Below are 12,024 nucleotides of genomic sequence, written 5' to 3'. Positions count from 1 at the left end.
CAAGCCTACACAACTCCTACATGGAAGATATTTATGTGCAGTGTTCATGCGGGTTCCTTGCCGAATTGTGTTTGAAAGCTACTTTGGCAAGTGATTCATTGCACCTAATAGTAGGGACAAAACAAAGTCTGCAAATTAAAGACGTTGCGTTTAACTTTTTATCGCGATATTTGGGTTTTTTCTGCTCAGTATCCCGGAGTCTGGAATTTGTGCTCGATATGGCGATAGGCTCGGTCCCTATAACATCATGGGACGGAACATACTTGGCGAAAAGTGGGTGCCCTAGTTGCGCCTCTGCATACCCCTTCGGAGATAAATGCGTGATGTTATGTATGTATGTTTAACTTTTTTGTTATAGGTCCACGGCATATTGACTCTACTGTACCTGATGGTAAGTGGGGTTTAATAGAATGTCGACTGACGAGAGATGATTGCGTTCACAGGAATCAGTATGCAGTCTTGTTATACGTGGCTACTTTGCAATTACGTTAAACAATGAAACTATGTACTTGACTTCTAAAACAACACTACCATAAGTTATTCTGACCATATATGTAGAATAAATGTGAGTTTAGAACAAAATTAATATTATTAAAAAGTAATTTGGATTTTACATGCTCCAAAGCCTTAGTAGTGCAATTTGTCGGGGAAACAACATCATAGTTTCAATCAGAAATACACTTACACGCACCATGTTCGCACTAAATTACAAAATTATCGAAAAATCAGAAAATAAAAAATCATAAAAAAAAAGTATTATGGATTCAAAAATTTACCAGTTTCACTGGCTAATGAATAATTCTATTAGTAAGGAAATTAAATATAAGAATATCTTAAAAGAAACCTTATCTTTTCTAAGTCGATTAACTCTTTCGCAATTACCGCAATTGCTATATAATTATATAATCTTACGTCATTTAATTTTCACTTATCCATAACTTTTACTTCATAACCATTAAGCCCTTAGTCTCATCTGTTTTTTCCCAGAGAGTAAGTTGAAACGAAAACCGGAATACATACATAACTACCCACACAGGTCTGTGACAAACCTTATATAAGGCTTCACGCAGACGCTCTCGATCTGTTGCACAGAATGGCGCCAATAAAATAATTTATGGTGGTCTTATGTGACAATGGTCAATTTATGATGGCCTTCTCTGAGAAACGCACTATCTTGGGAAATATATTATGACTGGTGGTAGGTCTCTCATACATAAGAGTCTACCTGGGTGATGGTAAGCGATATGACCGCCATAAACAGTAGAAACACCACGCAACACCTTAACATCTCATTCCACTGCGATCACCATCCAGAGACATGAGATGTTAAGTTTCATTATGTAGACACTAAACAAAAATTCCGAACGCGTTTTGGTTGGATACTACACGATTATAAGTGATCATATACTTGTGTTTCTAAGTCCGGTCTAGTCTCTAGTGGGACGGCCGTAACCATTTACTTTAGAATAGAGTTGACATCCGCCACGGGATGCGCTGGTACGATAAGAGGAAGCCACAGTCGTTTACATGGAAATCAACGTCTACTAATTGAGAACGTGTTTAGCGTCGGCAATCATGTTTGTATCCTGGGTTTTTGTACCAGTATATCTAATAATTATAAAGATTTTATTAAACTCATGCTTCTATTTTCAAAATTTATTTAAAACATGATAGATGGGGCGATAGCCTAGTTGGGTGTGGAACGGACTGCCGAGACGAATATCCGCAGGTTCAAATCCCAAGGGCATACCTCTGATTTTCTAAAAAATCATGTGTGTATTCTGTGTGAACATGCACATCTGAGAAGTTCTCTATAGGAATTTCGAAGGTGTGTGAAGTCTACCAATCCGCACTAGGCCAGCGTGGTGGACTAAGGCCTAATCCCTCTCAGTAGTAGAGGAGGCCCGTGCTCAGCAGTGGGCAAGTATATAATACAGTGCTGATATTATTATTATTATTCACAAATTATAGCAATAATAGTGTTTATATTTATTTTATATTAGTATTTTGATTTGAAATAACACAATTTTCAATTCAAAATTTACCGTCATAACTTGTATTTTTTTACGGGACGTAAACGTCGTAATATTTTATTTTATTCCTAGTTTATTTACACACACACTTACACCTTTTATCTCCGGAGGGGTGGGTTAGGCAGAGAACTAATACACTTACTTTCCCATGGTATTCCGTCCCATGATGTGATAGAGTGCGAGCGTATATATTTCCACAACTGTAGAAAACTTTAAATTGTATTTAATGACCCTCGTGTGAACATTTAGGACTCAGTAAATAAATAATGTTATCTATAGACAATTTCATAGTTGTCATTTTTTTAATTAAAAAAGGACTATAACGATAAACTAATCTGTATGATTACTTGGAAGTGTTTCTGCGCTCCACAAAGTGCACAAACGAGCGGTAAGTTGGACAAATTTTCTGAAGAGCTGCTCATTTGTTACATCTGCCAGTTCATTGTGACATGATTGTATCTTCGTGCTCTCATTTTATAGCTCTAACTTATTATTATGTTCAAAATAAGTTTAAACAACTTGAATATAAAGCAAATAACAAATATTTGATATCCAATTGTGTAGTATAGTTAGCTTTATATGTATAAGTATAAATATTGTATTAATGATAGTAATCGGGCAGTCCGCAATAAATAGTCGAATTGAATACACGCGTTTTATTGAGCTCCTTGCAACGATATATTAGAAATTGGTAAAGAGGCTCACAAATACAACATAACTTAAAATTTTGATCCTTCATTTACTTAGATTTATAATTCCATCGCTTTACTACCAATCATGGCACTTTATAGTAAAATCCGCTTTATATTAAATACTGTCTCACTGCTGGACAAGGGCTTCTTCTACTACTGAGAGGCATTAAGCCTTAGTCCACCACACGTTCAAAATACTTTATAGAGAACTTCTCAGGTATACAGGTTTCCTCACAATGTTTTTCTTCACCATAAAAGCAAGCAATTATTTACAATGAATGCATGCATAACTTTAGAATAATCAGATGCGCGTGCCCTTAGGTTTTGAACCTGCAGACGTTCGACTCGGCAGCCTGTACCACTTCTAACTAGGCTATCGCCGCCATCATTTTATCAAAACTAAACAAGTATTTATGACCACTAAAATATGAAACCGCACTTGCTACACCGATATCGAAGTAGCACAACATTCAAAGATGTCCCATCGATTCTTATTAATAAATTTTCATCTTCACTAACCAGGCGCACATAAGTACCAATTAGTGGGTTAAGTAACCACTAAATATCACCTCAATTTATTAAAACCAGAGTAAATAAAACCGCGGGTCGGTACAGAATGTTAAACACCCAGGGTCATCATCGGTGGTCATCTGACACCAGTATTTACTTTCATTGCCCGGTTAAACGGTAATAAAATGAAGAAAGTTGCGCTAATGTTATCGGCCTACACTCGAATTATCCGAATTTCGTTTATCGACCTTTTTATTGCAATATGATGGCCAGCATTTTAGGTCCCAACTTTCATAGGTATCTCGATCAAGTTCAAAGTAGCTGATAGCTTGATATGCATTAAAATAAATATAATAGCCTTTATTAACCGCGTGAATGACAAAAACAACAAATAATTTAAGCTTTAGAAACTAATTTTCAATTATAGATAAGTAACATATAACTTCGTGTACGTTAAAGTGCTGTTTAAATTATGCTAGTGTTTTTAACACGTATGCGAACACACGTGTGATGAGACTTTAATTCTGGACTGTTTTGTGTGACTAATAGTACTTATTTAGTTATTTAAAAACTGTCTTCAGTAAAACCTATCTATAGTAACATATTATTAAACTTGTACTAGGAAAATCTTTTTCAAGTACGTACTTTTTTCCATGAGACTTCAACGAACAACAAAGAAAAAAAAACATATCGCTGGTTCGAAGATCTATGCCTGTGTATTACGTCCCATGATGAAATAGGGGGCTAACTTATTTCCATATCAAAGAAACTTCTAGACTACGGGTTGATACTGAGTATAAAACCCAAAATCACATTTGATATTGAATAGAAAAACCCAATATTACATTGCCCGACCAGGGAATCGAACCCAAGATCTCAGCTCTGCAGTCATACCGTAATACAACTACGTACTATTGACATCATCCTAGTAATACTTTAAATGGCAAATTACAAAACTGGCCAGAAAAATCTGACTATTACCATCCGCGTAAGTTTTTTTTATAAAAATCTTACGCAGTTGGGAATTTATAAAAAACGTATTAACAGTTCCCAAACCAAGCTTCATTTACCAATCAAATTGTTGAGCTTAATGGAGCATGTTATGCCTTAGGCTATAGATACGTAAGTAAAAGAAGTCTGGTTGCTTTCACCTGTTCGGATGGCGTGCGTGAGTGGCAGCCTTTGAACAATTGTGGATGTCATGTGACGTTGATTCTTTTTTATTACTTGACAAAAACCTGATGTTATGTACGTAAACGTTTCTAGTAAACTCAATAAATGTTAAATATGCATTTTGTTTGTTAAGATAAAAAATCGGAACCCAAAAGACCAGTTGCTGGACTTCAAGACACTGTGAGCTCATTCTGCGTAGATCAGACCACGAACAGTGAAAAAATTTAAAAATTGTATAATTTTAAAATGTAGGTAAATATTGTAAATTTGGTTTGCGGATGACCCACACCTCAGTCCTCCACGAATGCTGCAAATTCTTCGAAAAGTTGGGAGAAAATTAAAATTATAAAAACCGCGATAAAATCAGAAAAAAAATTTAATTTCAATGCCTAACATTCGCATAAACATAAGAAATCATTAACATAAAAATAAAAAAATCGCGGTATGACGGTAAACATTTTTTTTTTATTTTTTAATGATTCTAAATACTCATTTCTGTTTAGAATCACACTTAAAGCATCGGATTGTTTGCCGGCAAACATGGCAGCTACATGACATTATGCGTGTGACCTTATTATGTAGTATATAAGGTTATATTCCCGTGACACACGTAAATGTCATGTAGCTGTCATGTTTGCCGGCAAACATTCCGATGCTTCAAGGGTTTAAGGAAATATAGATATTTTAGCGGTAGGCTGCAAGTGAGGCAATGCAAGTGTGGCAACAATTTGACATGGACCGTAAAAAATAAGTGCAAACGTCTGTCCTTTTCTCCAGTTGAAAGTGAATGTCGTGTTAAACAATGGTAAAGTACCATTTTAAAACTCGACAATTTATTTTATCTTTATTCTTTGAAGTAATACATTCCAACGTGTTTTTGTAAACATTATCTTTAACTTGGAAGTTCTACATTTAAAAAGGCGTTATTTATTACGTGATATCAGTGTTGCCATGTTACAAAACGATTTCCTTTAATATTTCAATTTTGCTGTTATAATATTGCCAATTCACAAATTATTATTTTTTTCAGATATCTTGCGTGAACTCCTATAACGTGTAAGTATTGCAATTTCTATTACGTGTTAATAGTGACGCTTGTTTGAAAGTGGAGTTATAGGAATTTCTAATGATGCATACAATAAGAAACTGTGTGATTTAGTACCCTTTCGTGTTAACGATTTACGGATATTACGATCGTAAATATTAACAGCTTAATTTGACTGGTACATGCTGAGTTGAGTAATGAAGTGTGTATTTTAAATTAATATTGTAAGCTACATTGTGAGTTTGAATTTTATTCAAATAATAATGATAATAAACGCATATTTACCTTGTAAATCCATAAATACCAAATTTTGTATAAAAAACAAGCGAATGAAGTTGAAACTACATAATAACATAAATGAGTTGTCATTCTTTATTATGTAATAATCACAAATTGGTTTAAGAGATCCTGAGATTGACGTGTTCAAACAAACACACTCTTCAGGTTTATATATTAGTATAGTTAATCGTTTTATACTAAACTAATCAGGCTTAATGGTTAAGACATTCTTAATATCTCATTAAATTATAATCCTATTACTTATTTTTAATAATTCAAATTCGATCCATGTCTGTTTAATAGAATAGAAAATCTCGTCCAAAGACAAGCTTACAAATAAACATCATTCGGTTAACAACATTGCTTAACAGTTCCCTTCAACTCATTTGATAAGCCGAATATGAAATGCGTGTCTTGCGTTTTGAATGATACAAGTAATTATGTTGTCAGCAGTGCGTCAATTTTGTAATTAAATGGTAATATTAATTTCGAAATCATTGTAATTTAAACTTTTTCAATGCATGGTTAGCGGTATTTTTTTTTTAATCTTTGTAATAAATCATAGTAACCTTTTATAGGTTAGTTTGTCCATGTGAGGATAATTATAGTTATTTCTCACTCGTTCAACAATAATGATTTATTTTGTTTACGCGAATGTTAGACATTGAAATAAAACTATTTTCGTAGTTTTTATATTATAATTTTAACTCGTCGTTTCAATGTATTGCATCTCAAGACACTGTTAACTCATTCTGCGTAGATCGGACCGTCAATACCTACATTAAAAAAAAAGTAGAATTGTAAAATATAGGTAGATATTGTAACTTTGACTTTTCGGATGACCAACATCTCAGTCCGCCCCGTGACTACGAAGGCTGCACACTTCTAAATGTTGGGAGAAAATTATAACATAAAAACCGTCATAGAATCCGCAAAATAGTTTTATTTCAATCGTTCAACAATGTTTTGAGTTCTGAAAAATCTTTTGGGTGCTAAAAAGTTTTTATTGCTTCTGCAAAACTCTATGACTGGTTTAGTATAGTTTTTTTTAATTACAGACTTATTTCGCCATCTTAGTTTTTGTGTTCGTTCTAGATGTCGGCTATTGTGAGCCTACGGAAGAAACGTTTCATTTCAATGTGTTCATTTTTGGTTACAATGGTCAGATTTACGCAATACATGTTATGTGACCATTTTTCAAGTAAACACGTTATGTAGCTTCATATAACGAGTAAATATACTTAATATTTCAATACGTGTGAAATACAAACAATTTAGAAAGGCGCTTCCGCTTGGGATGGCAACACAGCTTTCGCCATTTTCATTCCATTTTGTAATACGTTCCTAATACTTTTAAAGTTTATATTTGAATACGTAAAAATAATAAAATCTATATTTTAATCGGCACAAATTGGTGCGTAATGATAAAATAATATTATGCAGTTTATAATCTGTGGAATGTAAATTTCCCGCGCATATTTGTCCAATGACGTCAATTTAGCGGTGATAAAATGTGCCATTATCTAATAATTATGCACATTTTAAGCCTTCTCAATAGTGATGTAACAAAATGAAGGACGGTGTGCCTTTCATATGCAATGTCAAAATCTAACACAGTTTCTCAAGTAGACGTAATAAACAAATTGATTCTACTGGAATTAACAAATCGGGCGCCGTAATGTCATAATGAAATCTGCGGTTAATACAGTAACGAGATATTTCGAGTCCAACTTCACGTTTCATTTTACGTTACACTCAACCTAAACTGACCTTGCAATTAAAATGGTGAATTAAATCAGCTCACTAAATAAGGAAGCATGTTTTGCATAAATCATCGATATAATTTGTACTACATACTAGACTTGGCGTTCAGAACATTCACTGTGTTTAGCTGATTTGAACTGATACGATGACAGCTTATGGTTGTAGACGGAGTTGCGCTCATGATATAAGAACTCGAGTCTAAGTGTAAACTTGGATTTGAATAAAAAATATTACTCAAATAAGGAAAATTATTCGTTGTTCAAGTGAAAAAATAGGTTATCACAGAACGTTTTGGTCGCCATTTTAGTTCAAATTTTGAACAAATATTTTATATGGACGTTCGTGTCTATGGAATATACGCCAATGGCATAAATAAAGATATAGTTTTTGTTTAAATCAATACTTGTCAACATGGCAATTCAAGAATAATCTGACAAAGACAGATTGCAACATAGATGGGTATTAAGTTTATGACACACGGTTATAAACTATTTGGTTATCACAATTCACAGGTGGCGTGAATTCACGATTGCACCTTGGCCCAGTTGTTTAATGGTCACCAGCAGGCACAAAAAGTGCGGCCTTGGCAATAAAATATTTATGCACATAGCTCGCATACCTTCATTATGATCTTATGTATTAATATTCCTAGTAGAATATTACTAGAAGTATCGTATTTATAACGACAGTGGTGTACATTGAAAAACTTGCCATAGGTTAGAATCCGTAGGGGTCACTTTCCGCTGTCAGCTCTACATCTGAGACTAGCTGTTATAATTCTAATAATCGTTAAGAGACATAAATTATTTTATTACGCGATAATTTATTCGGTTCATAATATTTCAAATCAGGTGCAATGTCGCATTGTATTCTCTAGCAAGAAGAAATAAAAATCCGTTCTTTTAAATTAATTCATAGTTTACATACCAGCGGAGGATTAGTCAATAGACCATATTATAGCACGCTGTCTAAGGGGCGGTTTATTTCACAAGACCACTTCCTGAAAAAATTTATGCGAATAATTTTGTTTTGTTCCCGCAAAATAGGCGACACAAACTGTTTGGCCTATACTTAAGGCGATACCTCAAGGTCCATTTTCATACATTTTGTTTCACCTTTAATCTGGGTAACTAAACAAGTATTGGCAAGTAAAGAATTTAAATTCACGTCTAGTTAGTGATTAGTTCTCGCAGTTGAAGAAAAACGTAAAATAATTAATAATCATGGATATTTCGGCCTTTAAAATTTAATATGACGAAATTTTAAAGGCCGAAATATCCATGATTATTAATTATTTTTACGTTTTTCAACTGCGAGAACTAATCACTAACTAGACGTGAATTTAAATTCTTTACTTGCCAATACTTGTTTAGTTACCCAGATTAAAGGTGAAACAAAATGTATGAAAATGGACCTTGAGGTATCGCCTTAAAGAAAGTATAAATTCGTCTGTTATGTATACAGCAAGCAAAGAAAACTGGATCATAATGCCAAACTGAATAATTAAATCACGGTTTTTCAAAACTACTCTCAATGGCGTTAGAATTAAGTGAAAATTACATCATATTTAAAATGGCCCCCATTGCAGTAATTTATCAGAGACGTTTTAATAGGAAGTTTAATCAGAACAAATAAATGACCTAAGCCGTATCTCTCAAGATCATGCAAACATACGTTATCTTAGTAATATAGTGTTAAACTTAGTAGTAAAGATAAGGCGCCAGTTTACACTTTCATTGCCATAATTCAAGTTAATCTTTTAATTAAGTTATAACATGGACGCCATCTTGGAAAATGTCATGTACGATGGTGTGTGGCATCTCCAAGGTCAAAACTCAGTCGCTGTTGATGCCTTTCCAAAGTTTGAAATTATTAATTATAGATGTCGTTCATTCTAGTAAATTAACGTTATAAAAGTAGTATGATTTCTATCACTTTTCCTATCTTAAAGTTAATAATTTTGCACCTAAATACATAATTAAAATGTATTCGAAAAATATTTTTATTGCAACTAATCAATATTAATAGTTGACCGAGTAAATATGAAAGGTACATTGCTTGCACATACGACGGTTATAAATTGGTTTCGCGTGTACTAATGAGTTTTGAAACTTAAATACATATTTACATAGACGCGCTTTGGTATATTGACCGTGCGTACTCTGTGGTAAATACTGGCCATGTGTGCTTACTCTGTGGCAAATATGAAATAATTATAAATTCGAATTTCGAAGTTCGATTTCACATTTTACATTGGCGTAGCACAGCAACACAGTGCTTGTAACCATATAAAAAAAAAAGTTCAATTTATCATTACTCAATTAGCCAGTGTTTTTTCGGTTTAAAAAAAGACAAAATGAACAGTTAACGGCAATTGTGTGCTACGAGCAAATGTTATTTTATATTATATCAAAGACATTAAACTATAATATAGTTAGTTATGACGTCATCAGGGCCAAATTTTTGCTCCAAAAGTTTTTACCAATTGGTAATAAGGCGCTGTCGTATTTGAAATGTCCGTTGACAAGATGTCAAAGCGTCCTTCTATATCAACACAAAACATTATCCCCCTTACTCATAAACGTTTTTTATCTAAGGACGGAGTAAAGCTGTGATAACAAGCCTGTTTCTCAGTGCCCAACGGCACTGAGAAATAGACATAGGGCCGTTGTGATTGGTTATTATTGTTGTATTTCAATATTAGCCAATCACAACGGCCCTACGTCTACGCACTGCGAAGACTGCCATGCCGTCAGCACTTAGAAACAGACTTGTTATCACAGCCTTACTCGGTCGTTAGATAAAAAACGTCTATGAATAAGGGGGATAATGTTTTGTGTTGATATAGAAGGACGCTTTGACATCTTGTCAACGGACATTTCAAATACGACAGCGCCTTATTACCAATTGGTAAAAACTTTTGGAGCAAAAATTTGGCCCTGATGACGTATGTTTACAGAAAATTTGCTAATACTCGCATTAAAAACGTGCAAATCATGATATGGAAAAATTGTGAAGTATTTCACATTGGTGCTTTGCTATTTCACGGTAGATTGTGTAACCATCACATAAGCGCAAAATTTTTTAGTTTGACAATTCCCAATACTCGCTCTATATAATCTTAGAATTATATGATTTTCTTTGATTTATATGAAATTAACCTTCTATCATTTACTTGAATCAACATTAAAGTTTGTTATTATACGCATTACCACTAATGCCGTAGAGAGAAATAACTTACGCCTTCAAGATTGTCTCGAAGTATCTGTAATAGGAAACTTGAACAATTGTAAGGAAGAAAGCACCTAATTATTCAATTGAAAGGAAAATTATTGTAGAAAGAACTATGTACGGAGTCACATGAATTAAACCATGTAAAACTTATATAAACGAGTTGATTATTAGCGGAAAACTGTTGCATACGACTATCATCTTAATTGCTAATTATGTATACAAATTAAATATCATTTTTTTTTAATTTTACTTTTTTATTGGGATAGCAAAAGGTTCTAGTCTATTCAGTCTCGTCATTAATAGTGTTTTCAAAAAATCATAGACAACGCTCCATTCACCATAGAGAAGTAAACTAAAACCACGCTAAAATAAATGTAAAAAAATCATATCATAATGCGTTAAGATAATAAAAAGTACAATGTCATGACAATAGAAAGTAAATTCAATAAAGACCTACCAAACGTAATGTGTGAAATAACAAGTACAACTCCGATACAGTTTATGCTCATAGGCCGAACTGATAGATTCACTTTTACTATTAACATTCACGCGATCGGGTGAAACCAATTGTTTTATGTATAATGCATGCGGACGCTTTCACAAGTACCTTTCGAGCATTTCGTTGCGTTCTTGACCTCAACGGAACAGGATAAAAACATCCCGCATTCTTTACATGTCGCGATGGGCGTGATTCTGACGCTTTATGAAGTTCCTTTTTCAAATTTTCAATTCAGATTTTTTTTTATTGTAGGTTTTATTATTTTTTTCCGTCACGGCTTCACACTTTAGTTGTGTCTAAAAGATTTATTACAATAATATTTTAATTTGTATATTTGATTTATTTATTAGTAATTAATTATTTTTCTATGTCCGAAGTTACATCCAATCCAATCAGTTTTTAATTATCTTCATTACTAAATATTGCCAAAAGCAAAAATATCATTCTGCCAATAACTCAACCGTTCGTTCACATTAATCCAATTAAAAAATACGACACACCTTTCGACTAACATATTTACGCCATTTATATTTCACCATATTGACATTTCTGAACGTTGAACAAAACTTCCGTACGATTGAATTTGGAACGCAAAATGAATATGGATTCACATGTTTTGCAACTTTGCTGTTGACAAATGCAATGATTTTTGACATTATTGCAGCTAAAACTTCGTTAATTTTAATATCAAACGTAAAAACTAGTTTTCGCGAATATATTTAAATGTTACTAAGTTGTCTGTTGCTAGTCTGGGTAAATAGCTTTTGCTAGAAAAAAAACCGTTGTGTTTGAAAA

At 33.3% G+C, this 12,024-nt stretch overlaps 1 protein-coding gene across 4 annotated transcripts in view; it reads left to right on the top strand.

The window, feature by feature from the left end:
* LOC115455655 (trichohyalin) overlaps nucleotides 1–12,024 on the top strand; it is a 102,735-nt gene that overhangs the window by 14,960 nt on the left and 75,751 nt on the right. For 2 of the 4 annotated variants that reach the window (XM_030184308.2, XM_030184310.2), the window contains exon 2: nucleotides 5,439–5,464. The exons of 1 other annotated variant lie outside the window; for it this stretch is intronic. The gene's annotated coding sequence lies outside the window, so the exon portion shown is untranslated. Of the gene's footprint in view, nucleotides 1–358; nucleotides 392–5,438; nucleotides 5,465–12,024 lie in introns of all 4 variants that reach the window. One more of the 4 variants, XM_030184309.2, reaches the window with a different exon arrangement.

The sequence above is a fragment of the Manduca sexta genome, chromosome 9, assembly GCF_014839805.1.
Source record: "Manduca sexta isolate Smith_Timp_Sample1 chromosome 9, JHU_Msex_v1.0, whole genome shotgun sequence".
NCBI lineage: Eukaryota > Metazoa > Arthropoda > Insecta > Lepidoptera > Sphingidae > Manduca > Manduca sexta.
Note: the sequence above shows the minus strand (reverse complement) of the source record. Positions and strands in the feature narration are given on the sequence as shown.